At 33.8% G+C, this 16,060-nt stretch overlaps 1 protein-coding gene and 1 non-coding gene across 6 annotated transcripts in view; both read right to left on the bottom strand.

The window, feature by feature from the left end:
• TCF12 (transcription factor 12) overlaps positions 1–16,060 on the bottom strand; it is a 368,629-nt gene that overhangs the window by 230,258 nt on the left and 122,311 nt on the right. The gene's annotated exons all lie outside the window — the stretch shown is intronic.
• Positions 4,759–4,860, bottom strand: LOC123808993. The gene has a single exon (XR_006783877.1). It is a non-coding gene; the product is annotated as a U6 spliceosomal RNA (small nuclear RNA).

The following is a 16,060-nucleotide window of genomic DNA, read 5'->3' as shown; positions in this document are numbered from 1 at the left end:
CAAACTCACAACTATCAACAACCAAACCTAAAACAAAAACAAAGAGAAATTCAGCAAATAACTAGAACAGGAACAGAATCCCAGAAGTGGAGATTACATGGAGGGTTATCAGCCGGGGGGGGAAAGAAAGGGGGAAAGGGTACAGGAAATAAGTAGCATAAGTAGTAGGTAGAAAATAGACAGGGGGAGGTTTAGAATAGTATAGGAAATGTATAAGTCAAAAAACTTATATGTACATGACATGACATGAACTAAAGGGAGGGGAAAATGGGACTACCATAATAACATATTCAATAAAATATATTTTTTAAATGAAAAAAAAAATCCTTTTACCAAATCCCAGAATATTAAAAATTCAGAAATGCCCTAAAATTTAAATATAATATTCTTATGTAATACAAACTTATAAAATTTGTCATCCTGAGAAATAGTGTAAGCAAAAATGTGAGTTGGTTTATAGACACTTAGAGAAGTTTCATAGTAACTAATATTTAACTTTCTACTCACAGTTAAATTCAGATATATGTGACTCTGTAAATATATATCTTTTTGGTATCAGGGGAATCGTGATATAGCTTGGCAAAACATTTTGCTGATCTCCTTTTATTTACATAATAACTTATTTATTTCCATAAATAAATATATTTATACATAAATACAAATATAGATATATTTAGTAATAATTTTGAAATTACAAAGAAAAATAAAATTCTTACAAATGCTAAAACATAAGCCAATCACAAAAAGACAAACTGTATGATTCCACTTATATGAGGTACAAATTCATAGAGATAAAAAATAGATTGGTGGAGATGGGGGAAGTAGGAGAAACCATGCTTTCATTGAACATTAATAACATATAATGGAAATTCATTTGGTGATCTCATCCTAATGAAAATAATCTGACCATAATTTACTCGGTTTAGGACTGAACTGTCTTATATCAGATGATTAATAAATATGAGGACTTTATGTTGTTTTAAATACATTTGTAAAAGATAATACAGAAAAGATGGGTGCCTATTACAGAAAACATTTCAAACTTTAAAAGAGATGTATGAAATTCTATGCAAACACATACTCAATTTTCATCAAGTGACAGTAATTACTTCCACAGCATGAAGGAAAAGCAAAGATTAATTAAATAAAATGATAGTTAATTAAGCCACCAGCTAAAGAGTTCTACATACCAGTAATAGTGGACATAGTAGGGGATTCGCAAAGGATGCTATAGAATAAGAAGGATATGACTAGGTTTTAAACTTAGAGCTCTATAGTTTTATTGTTAATATATCCAGACTCTGAATAGAAGGTCATGGCTGGCACTGACAAAGGCAAGAGTCATCTTAACCATCAATGAATGACTCCTTTCTGCTGAACACAATGACTGTACAAACATAGAAATATGACAGGAATAATCAACTTTCCAAATCTTCAACTATAAGATCAAGGTAAGCAGGAAAAAAAAAACCTTACACACAGAAAATAAGCTTAATACAAAAATTATACATGTTGATCAAAATCTGAAAAAGTACTTACTGACAAGAAAATACACCATAGTTACAATTATGGTAATTAGGAGAGAAAACATTTCTACTAAGATGCATCTATAACATCACTGACAAATATTTTCTTTCCTTCTCATTTCCAGTCTATCTATACCAATTCAACAATTTTAGGAAGCAAGTTCCACAACTGACAGATTAAATTGGTAGATGTAAGAGAAAGTTTACGAATAATTAAGTGGCAGAAAGAGTTTGAGTCTTGCTTAATTTTCTGATTAATCTAATCTATTCCTACTTAGTTAGATTAAAAGTTAATGAATAATTTAATACAGAGATTAAAATGAGCCTTTTCTTTTTTAATCTTTTATATATAGAACCTCAAGTACATGCTTTTCTGAATTGAACCAATTAAATAAAATCCAATGTAAATTGAGTCCATGTGTACCCTTTTAAAAGGCACACTATTTTTATTTCATATTTTCCAGTAAAGAACAAGTACTAAAATTTAGATAATTTATCTAAAAACAATGGCTTGTAAATTCAACGAAATAACCTGTTTCCTTCTTTTGTAAAACAATTAATAAAAAAAGTAATACAGCAAATCATAAATTACTATGTACACAGCCAATTCTTTAAGAGGCTGGGACCCTAGAGAAGGAATAAAAGGTAGAAACCAAGTTTTTGAGGTGTCAGAGAGCAAGACTCTTGGAAGGGCAAGAAAACTTCTTGGCAAAGTTCAACATCTGGCACTACTCTCTTTTCTATGAAGAACTCAGTTATAATCTACCTGCTTCCTTTCCACTGCCACTATCTTTTGTTTTTGACCAAAACTGTTTTCTTTTTTGTGTCAATCATAAAATTCTCTCAGCTTCTATCCTATCCCTTCTTTCATTCTTCAAGCAGAGCACCATGGACTTCTTGCAGAAGTTTTTAACCATTAGCAAAAACTGAAAACAGATTTTTTTTGGGAGGAAGTGATTTTTGTATACTGTAAATACCTGTTTCCCCCCATATGGGCCCCAGAAGTACAGAGTTTGTGTACATAAAGCATTACTCAAGGTTTAGTGAGGTTCAGACAAGACCTGCCTGGAGGTAAAAGGGGTCAATGAGGAGCAAAGCTGCAGACCACTTCCTTTCCTTCCCATTTGCCGCTGCTAGACCTATAACCAAAATATCCACTGACCCAGACTAGGAGAAGAGGGTACAGCGAGAAACAGGTTTGAAATTAGGAAAATATTTTAGGTACTAGTAGGGAGTCTAGTGAGCCGAGAAGGAATGAAAGGAAGAAAAACGATACAAAGAATGGAGAGAAGAGTAGTTAGGATAGCCCTGAAGCAGAGCTTGTAAGAAGAAACAAGTTAGCAGTAGCCACTGGGCTTGACATCATACCCACCAGGTCTACCCCTGTGGAAAAGAAGCTAAAGTTGGGAGTAACAGCATTGGGAATTGTATAGCCACCTAACTATCTCCCTCACACACACACACACACACACACACACACACACACACACTGCCTTGGTAGCACTACAATAAAAATCACATCCTACTGCCTATAAATCAGGGAAAGATAATATACTTTGCATGATTGCTCTCTGCTATACGGTGATACAATCAATGATTTGATATAAAAAAATCTCATTGGAGATAGCTATATCAGATAACCAAAGGTTTGAATGTGGCTCTTCAATAGTTTCTTTACTCAGTTTTATTTATGGAGTAATGATATTCCTTTAGATAAAATTCAAAAGCTGCAATCAATTGTAAAATAATTTACATCCAAAAAACCTACCACCATTTTTATTGTGTTTTTTAGATTTTTGATAGTGATGAAATAAATCTCTACCAATGTGTTTTTCTAGAAATTCACTGTGAAATAGGGTCAATTGAATGCAACAGCAAATCTTTTATTTTTTGCTATAATTAATGACAAATAAAACAGAAAGCTATGAAAATACTAAAATTGTAAAGAAATTTAAGAGAAGACATGCTACTTCATATAAAATATGTAACTGGTTGGTTATAGAAATTTTTACTCATAAAAATTGAAATTCTGCACAATCAACTGTTAAAAAAGGTTTATTTTAAGTATTCAAGAAAATAAGACTAGTAAAAAGATGAAAAGAATTTGCCTTTTCAGGTCACCCCCTAAAATTCAATGACAATTTCTGTTTGGTATTATTGAGAACAAAGATTTACAGGTAGAGATATTCTGGTACCAAAGTACACTCGAATAAGGTATGGCTAATTTCAAGAAAATAACTAATTTTGAAAATGACTTTCAAACACAGTGATTTTACTGTGTTACTATGATTAGCCACGACATATATGTACATATGCATATATGTATATGTATGTATGTGTGTGAATATATATATATATATATATTCCCTGTAAAGATACAATTAAAAAGGATATTTCAGTGATTTAACTGAAGAAGAGTAGATGATTGGAAAGAAATGGCAGGTCTACCTCTTTAAGAAAAACAGAAATTACATGATGGCCAAGGATTAAAACTAAGTTCCCACAGCATAAGCAGGTATTTTATACCACGTCAGGAACTGTCTAGTAACCTAGAAGAGACATTCTAACCCTAACAAAGCTCTTGAACTGTCTCTAAACCACTTCTCAACTAGTTGTCAAGTCTCTGGACAATGAAAACCCTCCCACTGCACCTGAGAGAAACTGCCTTGCCCTTCTCCAGTCTAAATACCAAAGTCCTCACCTAAAAACATTGCCAGTTATTTTCTTCCACAGAGACACTAAAGACAGCCAACTCTTTTTAAAGGGGCTTGATGCCTTTCTCTCACTCTGGATCAGTCTCAGCAAAATAATCTGCCTACTCAGCCTTTCAGTGGTACTGTCCCATTAGATTCTATTTTATAAACATTTCCAAAATCTGACCTATGATTCTCTATTTTTAACATGATCATTTTAGTCCAAGCCACCATCATCTCTGACCTTTATTATTACAATAGCATCCTGAAGGTTTCCCTTCTTGCACCTCTTACAGTTTGTATTCTCTACATGGGGACTGGAATGAGTTTTAAAAACAACTCAAATCATGACAATCCTATGTTCAAAATCTACCACTGGTTTCCCATCTCATTCAGAATTTAATCCACTGGTCTGCAATGTTTTACAGGTTCTGCCTGCAACCTCTCTCCCTTCATCTCCTACTATTCTTTCTTTTTTTATATAAGAAAATTATTCTTTAAAAATATTTTATTGTTTATGCTATTACAGTTGTCCCACTAAAAATATGGAATGCTTCACAAATTTGGGTGTCATCTTTGCACAGGGCCAAGTTAACCTTCTCTGTATTGTTCCAATTTCTGTATATGGGCTGCTGAAGCAAATACTACTATTGTTTTTCTTGGGTCACTTTATGTCAGCATGGCCCTGCATGCTTCCTCCTCAGGGCCTTTCCACATGCTCTTCCTTCTTCATAAAGTGCTTTCCCACAGATACCTGAATGGTACCTTCCCTTAATTTCCTTCAGGTCTTTGTTCAAATATCATCTTATGGGAGGAGGTTTTACTGTCTGTCTTCTCCTAGTACATTGAAAGCTTCATTAAAAAAAAAAAAAGAATGTCATTTGTCTTATTCACTGTTATATGTATGATGCCTAAGATAGTGCCTGATACACAGTAGGTACTAATATTTATGGAAGAAATGAATGTATGAAGTGGAAATAATACAATTCATTCAACAAAAGTAGGGCTGAAACTGGCTCCCTATTTGTTGGCTTCTCATTCCTCTTTATATAATAGTCAAAACCAATATTTTTAATAACTGAATAATATTTTGAAAATTCCAGAGAGAAGCAGTTAGATTGTAAATGACTCTATGAACTAGACAAATAACTACCTCCAAAGAGCAAAAATTATTTAAAAGTTTTAGAGAAACCTAAAAGCTCACTAGGCTTGGTGGGTAAATCACACGCAGAACTTAAGTACCACTACTTTGAAGTGACCTCGATCATATGCCCTTTGAAAAATCATTTTGTATTCACTATAGCATCACCTTATAGTACAGTGCTATAAAAGGAATTTTAAATAAGAAGTGTTCAAAAAAATTTTTATATACTCAACATGATGTTGGGATATTTACAAATGTGGTACGAAATTTAGTGATTCTCTTGAATTTGCTAACACTCTTCTTCTATATTCCTTTAATCAGTCAGTTACTCATTGTATTAATTTCTACCTCAGCAATATTTTGAGTAACTATCCCAATTTGTTCTCTTCACGTATATAGTACTTTGGATCAGGTCCTGTGTATTGCTAATTCTTCTATTATGTCTCTGTTCCAATCTGCAGTTAACATTGCCAGCACACTTATCTTGCCATAAACACAAGTTGGATCACATCCAATCACTCCTCAAATGTGATCCTCTGCTGCTTCAGGAATAACACTCACTCCTGAGCATAATATTCTGCAAGGTAGCCTCAATCTACATTTGCAGCTCCAGTACTTACCCAAAACTCAATGCTCCAACCTCATCAAGACGTTAGTCACTCCCCAAACATGCCAAGACTTGTCACATATTTATAGTCTATTTCTTTTGTTTCCTAGGCCCTCTTCATCTTCCTTCCTTCATATCCACCTTCATCACCCCCCATAGAATTTCTAATTTGAATCACCCTAAGATCAAACGCCCTCCTCTGAGAAACTATTCTCCATTAACTAGTTCTAAATTAATCACACTTTCAGAAATTAATTTGCACTTATTATAGCTTGAACAGTATAATTTTTTCCATGTATATCCTATCAATAAAACTTTATAATAAGCAACATATCTTGTTCATCTCTATGTTCTTCTGGTACCTAACAAAGTACAGTATTCTGCATCAACAGGTTAACTAACTAGTTAAGAATACATAAAATTAAGGCATTCACATGACAGTATGTTATAAAAATTCAGTAACTATAAGTTAAAAAGAAAAGATCCAATAATTACTATTTTTAAAGAGAATAGTATTATTCAAAACAGTTTGCAAATAAATATGTTGGAGTAAATCTCAAAACTGACCTGCTGAACTCAGTTTCCAATATAATGCAGTAAACTCCTGAGAGATACTATAAACTGGAGGGGTGGGGGTGTATATAAATATAAAACAACTACCTAAAGGCTCTTGAGAGTGAAAAGAAACAAGCTGACTTAGGTTGGAATTATAAACTGGGAAGAAGAGATCAGAATGAGTTTTTCTTTTTAACAGCTTTTAGAGGTCAGCACAGGTGAATTTTTCATTCTTAAAGCTTTATCTTGCAGACAAGCAGCAGCCATAGTATGTAAGAACTAAAATCCCAATAAAAGGCAGCTGTCTTTCTGGCTTGAAGAAAAAGAGGACAGAGACAGCACAACCATAGTCTCCAAAAAGTAAGGATAGAATCCCAAAAGGAAGAAAAATAAAAAAGTGAATTCACTCCCCAAAACTGAAATTATCTTCTGGAGGGAGGGCCCCTTGTAGTACAGGCTTCCCTCGCTAGGTGAGTGTTCTAAGAACCCATCTGTTCCCGTGTACCAGCTGGTGGTGTTGTGAAAGGCTGTGTTCAGCCTCAGTGATTTTTTTTTTGAGCATTCTTTCAACACCTTTGCCCATTTCATGATGGGTAATTAATGAGTGTACCTGCCCATACCATACTGCTCTGAGTGTTTAGCAGTTTTTGACCCAAACAGCATGACCCCCTGGCCCACCCTCCCTATTCACCTGATCTTGCCCCAAACAACTTTTTTTTTGTTTTCCTGGATGAAAAAAGTCCTCAAAAGGAAATGGTTTGCCAATGTGGAAGAGGTGAAACAAAAAATGGCAGAAGCATTGAAAGGCATCAAAATCAACAAGTTCAAAAACTGTTTTGAGCAATGGAAAAAAAAGTCTTGATAAGTATAAGAATACACAATTTTTTATAAATAAATTCCAGTCTGGAAGGTCTCCCTTCATATCTCTACCCAAGTCTTTTGGCTGAGCTTTAGAGCACACATTCACAGAGCAGGCCCAAGGGAAATTGCAGCTGAGGCCAAAAGAATCAAATTGAGATTTGAAGAGCTGCCAAACACAGGTAAAAGAGTTTTCACTTGGAGTCTAATCCAATTAATGGCTCACTAAAAAAAGAAAATCAACTCTTTGGAGGAACACGAAAAAACCAAAATTTCCATAAATAACATTCACAATATCCTTAATACAATCTGACAATCCTTCACAATGAAATGTGACCCAATCTCAAGGGAAAAGATTACCAAGAGAGGCCAACCTCAAAATGGCTGAGATACTGCAATTTTCAGACAAGGACACTAAAGCAGATACTGTAACTATGCTAAATGAAGTAAAGGAAATATGATTATAATAAATTTAAAAACATGGAAATTCCAGAGACAAAAATAACAATAACAAATGCAAGTTTTAGAGAGCAAAGTATCTAAAATCTAAAAAAAAATATTGTATGGGTTTAAGAAAAGAATGGAGCTATGACAGAGGAAAAGAGTGAGTAAATTTGATGTCAGATCAAAGAAATAATTCAATGGGATAAACAGGAAAGAGATCAAAAGAAGATGATCAGGACCTTAGACATGTAAGAAAAGATATTTAAAAGTTTAACATAAGCATAATGAGAGAAAAAGAACAGGGAAGGGAAAAAAATTGAAGGAATAATGGCCAAAAAGTTCACAAATGTGGTGACACAAATTTACCAATTAAAGACAATAAGTCAACCCAAATCTAGGCACATCATAGTCAAAGTTCTGACAAGCAAAAATACAGAGAAGACCTTGGTGGGAGAAAAAGAAATACATTCATTATACATACAAAAGAACAACAGTTCAAATTATTGCAGATTTGTCATCAGAAACTATGAATGTCAGCAGATACGCAAACACATCTTTAAAGAAATAGGACAGATGTAGGTCAAAAAAATATCTTTCAAGAATGGAAGTGAAATACATTTTCAAATAAAAGAAAATTAAGAACTTACTGCCAGCGAAACTGCAATACAATAAATACTAAAAGAAGTTCTTCAAGCTGAAGAAAATGTTATCAGAGAAAAATCTTGGCTCTCAAGGAAGGAAAGAGCATTAGAAATAATAAATATAAAAGATTATTTTTTCTCTTTAACTTCTTTAAAAGTTATTTGACAAACACAACATAAAGGAAGGCAGGGTGGGGGTAAATAGATCTATAAGGTCACAAAATGTCTTCATTTTATATGAAGTAGTACAATATTAATTCTAAGTAGACGGTGAGAAGTTAATTATGTATATTAACACCCTTAGAGAGCCTTTTAAAAAGCATCACTAAAGAAACAAGTAAGTTAAAATGAAGTCCTGACAAATAGCCAAATCCAAAAGAAAGAAGTATAGTTGAACAGAATTCAGATTGAAAAAACAGGGAATATATAAAATAGCAGACCTAAATCCAACCATATGATAAAACATTCCATTTTTTGTCTAGGGAGGAAGACAAACAGAGAAGCAATCAAATAGATACTATTCCTTTCAAAAAACACCTCATTGCTACCTGAGCTCCTGAAGTTCATGCTTTTGCTCTCTTGAATAAGACAGTTATATTTGGGTTTGGTGGTCGGAAAAGGAAGATTAAAACATTATAATTGCATTTTGCACATTTAAAAAAAACATATAGTATTGTACCACTGTAAAAACTTCATGCAAAGATTTTTAGTTTGTTTTTATAGTGCCCATTAAGATCATAAGTCAGTACCAATAAAGCAACTTCTGAATAACTATCAAGTATGTTTCAGTAGATTTTTGCTGATTACCTAACACAATTTGCTATTTAAAAACAGCTGTGTGAGCAATTACTATTCTTAATTCCACAAACAATTCTATTCATTTCCTGTAATGAGGCCTGTGTACTCCCTGTGTTCAAGTCTTAGACCATTAATTCCTGTAATGGCAACAAACTGCCTTTCTCTGAAGAATTCCATAAAAATGTTGTCTTCATATTTACCCCATACCTATAAAATTCTCTGCCATATACTCTTTAAAAGCCATCACTCATTTCTCCACAAAACAAAAATATACACTGTCCAATTTCACTCCTTATAATTTATTCACTCACTCATTATGAATCTCTTGTTACTATCTACCATTTAGCTTCTTCCTAGACCAAACCAGCAAAACAAAACACCAGGCATACAAAAGGCATTTGTTTACATTTGTTTACAAAAGTTCAAAAACTGAACTCTTCCAGGTCATCAAAGGTTATCATAATCATAAAATATAAAGACCCTCTCTTGGCCTTCATTTCTTGGATCTCTATGGCAGACAGATCAGTACACTTTTCTTGTAAATGACAACTAAATATTCCAGGCTTTGTGAGTCATACGTCCTCTTTACCAACTATTCAACTGTCCTACTGTAGCACAAAAACAGGTGATACACAAACAAATAAAGAGTAGCTGTATTCTATTAAAACTTTATTTACAAAAATAGGTGATGGACAATAGGCCCTAGTTTGTTTACCCCTTTGGTGCTTTATGACATCCAATCTTATTAATCACCTTCCTTCTCTAAGATTTGCTGGCATTAACCTTTGGTTCTCTATTGCTACTTCCCCTTCTGTGTGGAAAAAAAAAGAAAAAGAAGTACCTGCTCTTCATCCCATTTTCTTTGCAGTTTATGCTTTATCCACTGAACTGCTCATGTAATTTTATGATTTTTACTGTCCCCTCTGAATGATCAGTTTTCAAATGCACACTACCAAACTAAAGTTCAGTTCTGGGTCTTAAATCACCAAATTTCTGTTGGAAACTTTCACTTGGTTCTCCTGCCATCGCCTAAAACCTGTAATATCTAAAACCAAACTCTTCAGATAGCCTTCATCTCCTCCTCATATGCCTTTGGACCCTAATTATTAACATTTCTAATTCTGCAGATAGTACCATAATATACAGGGTGGGCAAATGTAGGTTTATAGTTGTGAGGACATGAAACAGCTTATTCTTGTCTTATTTATTTATTAATTATTGTATTATTTATCTTATTATTATGTTGTTATTAACTCATACCTTTACTTATAATTTATCTTTTAGTTAATAATGGCTGTTAATTTAGCCTACTTTGTCCTACCCCAATAGTTCAGGTCAACCAGACTTGCAAAATGGCATCATCTTTAATTCACACTTCACTGTTCCTATACTTAGAGTGTTCCTTATGAATAACTCCTGAGGCAACTTTTCCATTTCTACTGCCACCTTTTTATTCAGGGCTTTTCTGGTATCCTACTTAGACTCTTTTGCTAGAGTCTATCTGAATATTCCTAAAATACTATTTCATATTTCTTCACCTGCTTATAATATTCTGTCAGTATAATATATTGCCCATAGATGTAAAAAGTAAACATATCCAGTACCCACTGCCAATAGAATAATTCCCAAATTCTTCAATATGAAATGGAATACCTACTCACTTGTTCTACAAATGTTTACTGTCAATTACGCTAGATTTTGTCCCTCCTATGTTTAAAGCCTTTGAAAATCCAGTTATAATTGCATCTCATTTTCCAACCCTAATAGCCAAAAATACTAATTGCCTACTATGATATATATATATATATATATACTGTCATAGTTTAGGGAGAATTCTAGGTACTGATAACACAGAGATACACAAGACACAGAGAACCTGCCTTCAAGGGGCTACAGAGTTCAATGTCTTACCATTTAAATTGTTGATTGTAATGAGGAGGCATATTTATCACACACAGTATTATTCATAAAAATTTCATTGTTCTCATTCCTCTTAGTACTTCTCCCTTCTCTACAGTTAATAAGTCTTATTAGTTTAATGCTCATTTTCAATCCCACCTCAGCTGTACAACTCGTCCAATCTCCCTAATCTTCACTAGGTTCTCTTTAACACTATATCAATCATACTTATAAACCCATGTCACAAAGTGTAGAAGTTGTACAGTTCTTATGAAAACACCACCCAATATGTGGTCTCAAATTAGTTTAAGAGCAAAGACTACATTCATCTTTTATTCTGTATCACCTACAAGTGCTAAATACACAGATGAAGATTAATAAAAAATCTTTTTTTAATAATTTTCCAATTGAAAGTTCTTTTTTTAAGATTTTATTTATTTACTTTTAGAGAGGGAAGGGAGGGAGAAAGAGAGAGAGGGAAACATCAATGTGCAGTTACTGGGGGTCATGGCCTGCAACCCAGGCATGTACCCTGACTGGGAATCGAACCTGTGACACTTTGGTTCACAGCCCGCGCTCAGTCCACTGAGCTACGCCAGCCAGGGCTGAAGATTAATAAAAAAACCTTTTTATATAAAAAATGACATTGCTAATTAATGTAAGGAAAGAATTTTTTTAGTAGCACCTATACCTTTACATTTATCTACTTATATTTATTCTCCCCAGTCCCAATGATGAACAGCCTGAGTTTATAAGAATCCCATCATAAAGGATACAGCTGATAATCAAAGCACAAAACAAAAGTATCTAAACCAGGTTGACACTCAAGTGAAACCCCTCACGTTAGCACAGTGCTCTAATGCAATGAACTAACACCCTCTGTTTCACATTCATGTATATTTATTGCAATAACATGTAAGCAAAAATGATTGCCATGTACAGACTTTAAAATTTTGAACTCTCATAGTTATGTCTAATGCATAAAAAATAAATTTAAGTAATTTAAAAAACAATTTATACAGATGATTAATTACATCCACAAGCTACCCCCACACCCAGCTTCTGGAATTATTAAAACTAGTTTAAAAAGTTGGATACTGCCTGTGTAAATAAAGCCCATCATTCTTGAAACATATAACTCGGAATATTTTTAGTTTAAAAATAGAGGACTACTATGCAGGAGGGAGAGGGTGGGGAGAAGTAGAAGAGGGTATGGGGGGATAAATGGTACTGAAAAATTATAATAAAAAATGAAAAAAAGAGCCCTGTCTGGTATGGCTCAGTGGATTGAGCTCGGGCCTGCAAACCAAAGGGTCACCAGTTTGATTCCCAATCAGCACACATGCCTGGGTTGTGGGCCAGTCCCCAGGAGGGAGCATGTGAGAGGCAACCACACACTGATGTTTCTCTCCCTCCCCCTCTATCTAAAATAAATAAATAAAATATTTTTTAAAAAATGGAAAAAAAATAGAGGACTACTTATCAAAATCATTTACCAGGAATCAAAGACATGTATTAAAAATTACCTCTATGTATAATAGACTATAATCTTGACATAAAAATAAAATCTACACCTAAAATTTTACATATTGTCTGTGGGCATGTAAAATAGTACACTTTGGAAAACTAGTAGTTTCTTACAAGACAAAAATACATATACCCTGACACAACACTATCACTAGAAATTTACTCAAGATAAAGTGATAAAAATGTACACCCACAGTCTTTTACACAAATATTAAGGACAGTATTCATACTAGCTAAAACTGAAAACAATCCAGGTGACCATCAATAAAAAAAGATAGATAAAAAAACCTGGTTTACTCAATCAATGCAATACTGCTAAACAAAACAAAAAATGTATCAGAGGTAAATGCAACAACATGCATAAATCTCAAAAGCCTTATACTTAATGAAAGCAGATACAAAAATTAATTCCATTTATATATATCTAAAACAAAAAATGCAAAATCATAGTTATAAAAATAAAGATTGGTGGTTTTGGGGTAGAGCGCTGACTAAAACGGAGTATGAGAAATCCTTATGGAGTGAGAAAAATGTTTTATAAAATGTTCAGTGACCATTTCCCTGGGGTTACTCAATTGAAAATAACAACTGTAAATTATAAACAAAAGATTTTAAAACAACTATTTGAAGGCAGGGAAGTAAAAACAAAAGTAGGCAGACACTGGAAAGGACTGGTCTGATCAGTAAAAAACCAAATCCAGACATACTGGCTAACATCCAAATCAACATGGTTTGTCCAATGAGGACATTGCCCAGTCAGCATAGAATGTAGTGGGCTGAACAAGCAGAAAGCCACTATCTTCTTTGCTTCAAGAACCAGAAAACAGAATTTGAAAATTTCAGTGTGTCTTGGAAAGTAACGAGGGGAAACACTTCTAGAAAGGAGAAAGTAACTATTTGGGGAGGTCCAAAAGTTTACATTAAAACTCCCTTTAAGTCCTTGGCTGAACTCTAAGCATCATAAATGCAGGGAAGAATACAAGGAACCTACTGAAATTAACAACTGGAAGGCTAAAATAACAGTATAAATTTCACTGTTGGAAACTAATTATAAGGGCATAGTAAATAATTTAGGCTTTCCACAGACCTGCCTTAACAAAGCCTAACTGCAAGCCTCAAAATAATCAGCCAATACTGTAACTACTTACCAAATCAAAAACTTTGCAGGAGAAACCAAAACCTCTACAACATGTCCTTATACATTTCTTGATATGAATAAAAAATTAATAGATGTGTGGAAAAATAAAATGTGACATTGTCTAGAACAAATACTCCATACAAATATACCCCAAGATGACACAGATGTTGGAGTGAGCAGCAAAGGAGTTTAAAGCAGCCATTATAAATATTCAAAGACTTTTTTAAAAAATAGAAAAAAGATGGTCAGAATGAATGAACAGATAAGAGATTCTCAGTAGGAAAAATATTTGAAAATGAGAATTCTAGAACTTAAAATTGCAGTATGTAAAATAAAATAATTCATTGAATAAGCTTTAAAGTGAACTGTAGGCAGAAGAAGAAATAGTAAGTGTAACTGAACACAAACAAATAAAAAATTATCATATGAAGTAGAAAAAATAAGAGCCTTAGCTATCTGTTAGAAAACATTAAATGGTTTAAAATACTCTACATGTACCAGAAGTAGAAAATATATATGGGGGGTAGGGAATGAGAACATTTCCTCATATCAATGCAAAACATTAATTTGCACTGCAGATCCAATGACCTCAGCAACCTCACACCAACATATACAATCATCAAAAGAGACAGATTAAATTAGGGGAAAATGATATAATGGCCGACTTATCAGAAACAATAGAGGCCTGAGACAATGGAATGACATCCTTCAAGTTCTAAGAGAAAAAATACAGTCAACACAGAATAATTCTCTCAATTATGTCATTAACAAGATGGGGGAAGATGGGTAAAATATGAAGTTATAATTTCTTCAGAGCTACTTTAAAGAAAAACAGGAAGGGAAAAACACTATACTTTGATTTCACAATAAACAAAAACATCTGTCTTCTACAAACTCAGCAAGTGAATATGCACTGAATTCTAAGTCCCGAAGTGGAAAGGTTTGAACTACATTGAGTAGAATAGTTACCCTATTCTATATCCATATACAGTATCAAATATCTTAGTTGTTTAGTATTCTTCCCATCTCTTCTCAATATCTGAATCCCTGGTCTAGTTTTTCCCCTAGACTTTCTTCAAAACAGCATTCTTATCTTTGATTGGGCTGGCTTCCAAATCCCCTGCTGTCCCAGAAAAACATTGGTATGCCTCAGAGAAAGGTATTTACTGATAGTGTAAGGAAAAACAGACATATTCTAAACATTTGTATATTTATTCCAAACGTTTAAAAGTGCCAGAAAAAATGGATCTAGCTGATTTCCATCCATAATCCATTAGTTTCTGACTTTGTCTGTTCAGCTCAACAAAGCAGGCAGACTAGATACAGTAACTCTGGGACTACTAAAGCCATAACAAGAGAATATGCTTTACAGTCAGTCAACTGGACCCAAGTACAATCCTTTTCCATTTTCTAGATATGCCTGTTGCTTCCTCTGTAAAATAGGGTTGTTAATAGTACATAACTCAGACTAAGGATCAAAATAAATGAGATGATACTTAGAAAACAGTACATTGTCTATCACACAGTAAAGGCTCGATAAATGTAAGCTGTCTGAAACTTCAGAAAAACCTTTTCATTCTTACTGCAAGAGAACTCATTTGACAATCCTGCCACTGAGGAAAATTGTGAGAGGTATGTTACCTGCTGCTTAATAAAGTGACCAGAACTAAGTTGGAGTTCCCATTTGTGGTACTGTCTCTTCAAATATCAGTTCCCCTCTGACTGAAATACTGATAGCCTGCAGCAGCAATTGCCTTCCATGTTTAAAATTCCTCCTCAACATGAATGAGTGATTATTTATAGTACATGATGTCATCTCTCAAAGTCTAACCATAGAGCAGAACAGTGATACAATTGGGAATCCAACATAAAGGTACTCACCCTGTCTGCAAAAGCATTCAAGTTTCACCAAAATCAACTTTTTCCCTGTTTTTATGAGAATAAAACCCTAGAATATAGAAATATCTTCACATTTGGGGTGTGGAAGGGAGGATTCAAGGTAGTAGGCCAAACACAGTTTAAACTGTATAACTTGAATGTCACATCTTTTTTCTTGCCTCAGTTTCCTCATTTGTGAAAATCAGGTAACACTGGCTCTGCCTCCTTGAAAGAAACAGTATATAAGGTGCCTGGAAAGCATCTTGCACTTAGTAGTTTCCAAGTGTTTACAATGATCTATCCTCACAAAATCATTTCCCTGTAATGTTTCAGTGGGTTGTTTAAAAAGAGC

Source organism: Phyllostomus hastatus, unplaced genomic scaffold (genome assembly GCF_019186645.2).
Source record: "Phyllostomus hastatus isolate PE091 unplaced genomic scaffold, TTU_PhHast_1.1 phas_scaffold_501, whole genome shotgun sequence".
NCBI classification, from domain to species: Eukaryota; Metazoa; Chordata; class Mammalia; order Chiroptera; family Phyllostomidae; genus Phyllostomus; species Phyllostomus hastatus.
The sequence above is the reverse complement of the archived record's forward strand: the minus strand, read 5'-3'. Positions and strand labels throughout refer to the sequence as shown.